Source organism: Antedon mediterranea, chromosome 4, assembly GCF_964355755.1.
Source record: "Antedon mediterranea chromosome 4, ecAntMedi1.1, whole genome shotgun sequence".
NCBI lineage: Eukaryota > Metazoa > Echinodermata > Crinoidea > Comatulida > Antedonidae > Antedon > Antedon mediterranea.
In genome coordinates this window covers 10,100,032-10,107,968 of record NC_092673.1, presented here as the reverse complement: position 1 = coordinate 10,107,968, position 7,937 = coordinate 10,100,032, and the positions used below count along the sequence as shown (strand labels likewise).

Sequence of the window (7,937 nt, the reverse complement as noted above, 5' to 3'; positions counted from 1 at the left end):
TTTTAAACAACTTAACTGAATTTGGAAGGGTATCAACATTGAGACTATTCCATATAATTGCTCCACGATAAGACAGACTTCGTTTTTTTAAATCGGTTTTTGGCTTCGGGATGAATAGATGTGTATCACTGTGCCTTAGATTATAATTTATATCATTGTATGTAAATACATTATTTAGGTAAGGTGGGGCATTATCTGTCAAAACCTTATATATAACCATACAACATTCATATCTATCTTGATAAAATAAAGGTGACCAATTAATTTGTCTTAGTGCCTCACTACTAGGTGTGTCCCATGTTAGACCACACACGATTCGAGCTGTTCTGTTTTGGATAGTTTGAACTCTTTTCATTAGAGTTTGACTACTATTTCCCCAAATTATGTTACAATAGCTCAAGTCTCAATTTGCTTAATAGTATGTTATGGTTTACCGTATCAAAGGCCTTTTTAAAATCTAGTAAACAGATTCCGACCCGCTTACCCTCGTCTATTGCACTATACCAGTCTTCCGTCACTTTTGTAAGTGCAGTAGATGTTGAGTATGATGGTCGAAAACCTGATTGATTTATACATAACAGATTATTATTATTCAAAAAAGCATAAAGTTGATTAAAAACGACTCGTTCAATTATTTTTGAAAGTATAGGTAGGACGGAAATGGGACGATAATTATTAGGGTTAGTTTTTTCACCATTCTTAAAAATTGGCGTGACCTTTGCTATTTTCCACGTATTTGGGAATTTACATGTTGTGAAGGAGTGATTTACGATTCTTGTAATTGTTGGGGATATAATCGGGGCAGACAGTTTTAGAATGCCCGGTGGTAAGTTATCATGACCAGTGGCTTTGTTTTTTGAAAGAATACTTAAGTATTTATATACAAATTCACATGTGATGTGTACGAATTCAAAATTATTTTCGGTGAAAGCATCGATTTCATCATAATTTATATCATTTATCGGCTCATGTATTTGTGATGCAAGATTTGAACCTATATTTGAGAAAAATGTATTAATTTCATTTGCGATGTCCTTAGCTTTATAGAGGACATCGCCATTATCATTGCAAATTGTTTGAATAGTTTGAGTTTTCTTTTTTGACGATATAATATATCTTATGGTATCCCATGTTTTTTTTACATCATTTTTATTTTCTTTTTATACTTTCTTGAATAAAATTAGCTTTACTTTTAGTTTTACATATTAATTTATTGCACATATTTCTATACTTTCTGTACCTTTTCCAGAGTGATTCATTTTTAGAATGTTTACATTCTCTTTTGAGTTTATCTCTTTCTCTCATATTTCCAATTACATCATCAGAGAGCCAAGGAGCTATTTTTTTACGTACCCTGTGTTTTTTCCAAGGAGCATGTTTATCTAAAATGTTGGTTAGTGTAGTTTCGAGAAGTTTGGCACTCTGATTTACGTCGCCACTGGCGGTAATACCACTACTTTTATCTACCTGTATATCATTCCATTCAATATGTATATTAAAATCACCAATAAGCGAAACCCATTTGTACTGAGTCATTTTTCTTTGTACTTTTTCTAAATTGGTGTATAAAGCATTTGTGTATTGAATATTGGAAGATGGTGGTCTGTAATATACACCTATAAGAATTTTCCCAATACCAGTGTAACACTCTAACCACAATAACTCCAGTATATTATACAAATAATGAATGTTTATGAGTGCAATGGTACAAATAATGGCACGAGGTGAATGATGAAAGGTTATATCAACGAGGCAAAGCCGAGTTGATATAACCTTTCATCATTCACCAAGTGCCATTATTTGTACCATTACACGAATACAAAACATTCATTATTTGTTTTATATAACATCTAAATAAATTCTAGTTATTTGAATCAAATAAAAGGTAGCCCTAGCCAAAGCTTACTACATTTCATTCACACACATTTGATTAAAAACAGTAACATTTGGTTTTTAATAATGTTATATTAAATGTTATATTTATATGGATTTCGTAAACACACCTACTTTTGTGTTAATTATGTCAACAAACGACCAAACAATCCTAGGCCTAGCAAGGCTAAAACGCCTAGGCTAGGCCTAGCCTAATACTAGCATGGCCTAGGCTAGACCTAGTAGCCTAGTACTAGCTTGGCTGAAAGGCAAAACTTCGACAGACAATTGGAACTTATCTAAGCTAATTATGGTTTTTCCAACAATTCCACGTCTTGTAGGGATGTCCCCATTAATTAATCAAAATCCTAAAAACGATCTAAAGCTAATTTAAATGCCTTTTTAAATGAAATTAGTACATAATGTCCAAATCGTACACAAATATCTGCTGCTGTTGCATATCTCGCGGTGGTGTTTACAAATGAAACTGAGACCAGACGACAGGTGGCGCTGTTGTATTTCACAGTACATAGCCATATCATAGGATAATTTGTGTACTAGATTTTTTTTCATCCGCGAGACGTTTTTTTTTTCGTACACAAAAATGTTTCAAAAAGTACTATTTAACGATCGTTGAATAGTGCGTACTATTGCACGCCATGTGACCCACATTCGTCCAATCAAATGACAGGAATTTATATAGGTGTTATATAATATCATTTAGTTCATGACACTCAGATGGTTGTAATGATGTTTTTACAGCAATAAGTACTCCCCCACCATGTGAGTTTCTATCCTTTTTAAAAACTATATAATCGTTATTAAATAGTTGACTATCATAAATGGAATTGTCAAGCCATGTTTCTGTCATAGATATAATATCATAAAATGAAGAATTAAATCGAGAATTTATATCATGCAACTTATTTTTAACACTTCTTACATTGCAATAGAATATATTTAGCTTGTTTTTACTATCAGAACCTAATTTTGAATCTATCATAAAATCACTTTGGTTTACATTATTACTTAAAGATCACATGACACTGAAATCACATATTGTAGATTTTTGTACTTATATGCTAGATAATGATTACTAGAATAAGAATAAAGTGTTTGTAATTAGTAATTCGGTCGAATTCATATTTTAAAAATATTTTTTAATTACGTTGTTCAAAATTGGGACAAATTGTCATAAAAAAGCGGCAACCCTATAGGTCATCACTGCTACGTCACAAGTTGGAGTCAAAAAGGCCGGAAAGGTTACACACGCGCGCTGGGCCGGCGCCGAACCAACACACTGAAAGCGGCCGTGTGTATATACAGTAATATCAAAGACAACAGTAATGGAATCTGATTCCGAAGAAAACATTAGTTTGAATCTCGATTACAAATCTTCATCATTTGACGAAGATGATAATGATGAAGAAGAAGATATAGAAAATGACGATGGTGATGAAGGCCTACTAGGGGCCTAGCCCAGTAGCTAGGCGCACAAGCATATATGTTCGAGCCTGAGTACGAAGAAGGAGAGGTTGAAGACTTGGTTGGAGGACCACACGAAGAGAACGCTAATAACAGAGTGGTACGTACAATATAGCTTATAATGATGATGAATGAAGTAAAGTTGTAGTAATAATAATAGGCTGCGCTAAACTAGGCCTATTTTTTTTTTATTATACTGTATTATTAATATCATTGTAGGCCTCTATCTAGCTAGAGGCCTACACTTAGTAGGCCTAGCTAGCTCTCTAGGCCCAGTAGTACTACTAATACTAGTAGGCCCTAGTAGTACTACTAGGCCTAGGCTACTACTGCAGAGTACTAGCTTTAGTCTAATAGGCCTAGGTTTATTTATTTGCTATTGATTCGCCTTTATCATTCATAATTGATTTAATGTTGTAAAAAAATCTTAATACAGTAATTAATAAATAGTAATGGCAATGCTGCAACCCCTATCATATCATCATATATAACTGTAAAAACAGTGTATCTGACATTCCTGTTTATTCAGGTGTATGTGTACAAATGCCAACAGCACGAAAGTCCATTTGCTGCCAGGAAATTGCAAAGACCATGAGAGAAAATGGAGAAAGTGGAGATGAATGAAGAGTGTTTAACACGCCATCCAGGATTCGGAGAAGTCTGTTTAAATGAGTGGGTGCTACAATACAAGTAGCATACCTGTCATATAAACAGCAGTATGGCGCAATGGCTGCTTTACCCCACACTAACGAAGAGTAAGTTGAGCTGCTCTATGTATACTAATACTAGGTGCAATATGCTTTCATTCCATTTTCTTGTATCTTGTTGAACATATTGTATTTTTACAGGAAATTTGTTATATTAAACCTGTAATTTTTAACAATACTTTCACAGGCAGTAGAGACATGTTGCATACAGGAACCTGGTGAGAATCTGTTGGGGCTACCTTGGTAGGGAAAATAGAGTTGTTCTCCCGTCATGTGCAGTGGATTCGAAGAACCTTCCCAAACCCAGAAGACGATGGCTATACAGGCTGTAAATTAGGCAATATTGCAGATATTTAATTTTTTTCAAGTTGTTATTTATATGCTGTTTATATACGTTTTACAGTACATTACTGCATATGAAAGAAGTAAAAAAGTAACGGAAGACAATGCTATCCCTTGTTTATACGTTTTACCATAGAGATATTATAGTTCACTATAATATCTCTATGGTTTTACAGAACATTACTGTATAATATGAAAGTAGTAAAAAAGTAACAGAAGACAATGCTATCCCTTGTTTATACGTTTTCCATAGAGATATTATAGTTCACTATAATATCTCTATGGTTTTACAGAACATTACTGTATAATATGAAAGTAGTAAAAAAGTAACAGAAGACAATGCTATCCCTTGTTTATACTGTATATATTTATAAATTAAAATGAAAAAAAAATAACAAAAGACAATGCTATCTCTTGTTTATATACGTGCTACAGTACATTATGGAAGTAAATTGAAAAAAATGGTGGCTCTTGCTCTTGTCTACTTTGCAAACCATCATTTGTAATCTGAAATTGCAACATCTTTATCTGGCGGAACGAAGATTGAGCACACAGGTGGTGGTGGTGAACTTAATTCAGGAATTGAATCCGAAGAATCTTTCTTGCCACTACTGCACAAGTATAATGTTTCTGAAATAAGCTCATCAACATAAGCTGTGGTTACAAAATAAATGCAATTGTCAATAAATGAACAAAGTCATCAAACAAAATAGTATACAGGTTGTCAATCAAATTTTTTTGGCTTACCAAATGTTGCATCTGTCAATAATTTCTGTAATTGTGTAGCCACCACTTTTTGCTCTTGGAAACACCGTCTCTATCTTTTGCTGCTGCCCTGCCAGAATTTTCTCTTTAGTTGATATTTTTATGTTAACTTTTAATATGCTACACCAATAGTAAGTGTAAGGATAAATGACAATAGTAGTAAGCTGCTTAACATGCCATTGTATGAATACCCAAGCATTTTGGGTGCGAAATGTAGTATGGTTCCATGGAACGCCTCTACTCCTGATGTTTGAGCATGTGGACTTAATTTCTGAACATCCTTTCGTAGATGAGTTTTTTCTAGCAGGTTGCACAGCTAGCTTCTCACAAGCCCTGTTGAAAATTTACACAATTATTTAAAACAACAGTACTAACAAATTATTATTAGTGATTTCTAAATGCACAAATAAATTAGTACCTGGTTGAAGCCATTTTTTTTTTCTGCCATCTGGTATGGGTGCATGTAGACAGTCTTTAAAATGCTATTGAATCAGTTTAGCTTTATTAATTATTGATACAGTAAGTAGGCTTACATCCACTGATGGGACCCCGACACTAAAGGCAACAATGAGATTTGTTTGGATAGAATAATGAAATAGGCCTAGGGGCAGGGACCTACTAGAGGATACTAGACTAGGCCTAGTAGTAATGGTAATGAATACTTACATCCTGTCTCCGGCCGGCGTTTGACAGAACTTCTCCTTTTGCGTTTCTCCGCAGTTTCACTACTTTTATTTTTTCTTATCTGCATCGTGGATGGTATCTTATCTTATCTTAGCGTGGATGGTAGTCCCAATTTTCTTTTCATCATACAGGACGACTCAAAGCATTCGCCTAGGAAAATCGGCTCTAGTAAACTGGACAAAACGAATCCACTGGCGTCTTATTCTGGGGTTTTTTGGAAAGCCAAAAAACTTACATCATCGTTTGAAGTAAGAACACAATCACCAACGACACAATTGACTGGCATAATATCGGAAAATAATGTAAAACTTCGATGAAAATATACTCGCTCAATAGAGATACAATACAACACAATAAGGATAGAGAAGATACTGTGGTACCACATGCAGCGCGACGGTGCACTCTAACCGAATTTCGGACGACTACAATTAGTGACGTCACGAACTGATTGGAATGTGACATTGCCGATTTTTAGGATTTCGTCACTCACCTTAAAATTTCCTCTATTAAACATCGTTAAAAATCACTTTTTTCATAAAATTTTGCAAAAAATGTTAAATATATCAATATATAGTTGTATGCAGAACGTATTTTGATGAAAAATTGCTACTTTTAAAACGTGTCATGTGATCTTTAAACTATTATTATAAGTACATTCGGCATTAATTTTAGAATTAGTAATTGGTTGTGAAGCATTAACATTGATTATATTTACATTTCGTTCTTGATCGTTTAACACCATTAAGTTTGTGTCGGCTATATCTTCTTTGCCAATAACTCACTTTTCTTGAACTTGGCATAGCTTTGCTTTATGTCCGCTCTGCTTGCATTTCCAGCAGATAACTGGACCTCCATGCCGACACACTCTATGTGTATGTCCACTTTCGCTACAGTAGTGACATCGAACATTCGCTGATTTTGTGCGCTCTTGTCTCTTGACTGGGAAGAGAATAGACACTACTTTATTTATTTATTTACTTTATTCAGTGTAGATGTTCCATATTTGCTAAGGTGGAGACCATGGCGTGTAAACTTGGAAGCATCATATCCTTGCTCGGAAGAGAATGCCAGAGTGTGGTCTATAAAACAATTTTCATAAACTGATTTCAGCATCTTATTTGCTTCTAGCACTCTCATATTTATTTCTGGATCATCCAAACGCGGGCAAATACTTGAAACATAGATGTTACCAGATGTTTTATGCCTCAAACGAACCATAAGATCACTGAAATCCTCCTTTAACTGATCTAATTTAAAGTTCAGCTCACTACAATCATTTGTGCCAACGTGCAATATGACATTTTGTACTTTGCTAAGATCCATTTGATCCAAAGTATCAGAAACCTGAGTTGTGATAGCACCGCGTAATGTCTTCACCGCTGTGTCACACAGACCCTTAGTCTTGACTAATTTCAACATTGAGTCGCCAATTATTAGGTTTCTTTTATTCTGTATGGTAATATCAGACTGAAAGTTTTCAGCTGCATGATTTTTTCAGAAGCTAAGGCTGGAGACTTAAATTCTTTCTGCAAAGCATTAAAAGAGTTGTGTAGTGCAATAGGCTGTGAGTTTGACTTACACATTACAGGATTGCTAATGGGATGAGAAGCTGTATGAAACTCATTTTCTGTTAATAAAGCTTGAAGGCTGGCAATCTGAGTTTCCAAAGAGGCATTTTGCTCACATAACTCCTTAAAAGATGATGCAAGCTGAACGAAATTCAGTTAACATCTTGGTACTCTTGCAACTTCCTTTTAGATTCAGCAATTTTGCTTATATGTATAATAATGTTTTTTTTCTTTTTAATATAACTTTAATTTTGCAAGCCACTATTATAACAATTTTTATATTTTAAATAGATTAGAAAAAAAAAAGGGAAACAGAGGGATGTAATATAATGAAATACTTTTATAATTAAGAAATCGACCTTTGTATCAGAATTCAAATAAGTTCACGACCTTGGCCCAGAAAGTCCAGAGGAGAAATTGTCCAGATGTTTTAATGACCATTTAGTTTATAATCGAATCCCTAAAGAATAACTTTGTGACTTTTCCCACCGTTAAATCAGGAGAGATTGACACT

At 34.2% G+C, this 7,937-nt stretch overlaps 1 long non-coding RNA gene across 1 annotated transcript; it reads left to right on the top strand.

Moving 5' to 3' along the window:
* The first annotated feature begins 2,996 nt into the window (after positions 1-2,996).
* On the top strand, positions 2,997-4,377 carry LOC140047996 (uncharacterized). Its single transcript, XR_011845019.1, has 3 exons — positions 2,997-3,457; positions 3,887-4,112; positions 4,252-4,377. It is a non-coding gene; the product is annotated as an uncharacterized lncRNA (long non-coding RNA).
* Positions 4,378-7,937: the final 3,560 nt, after the last annotated feature.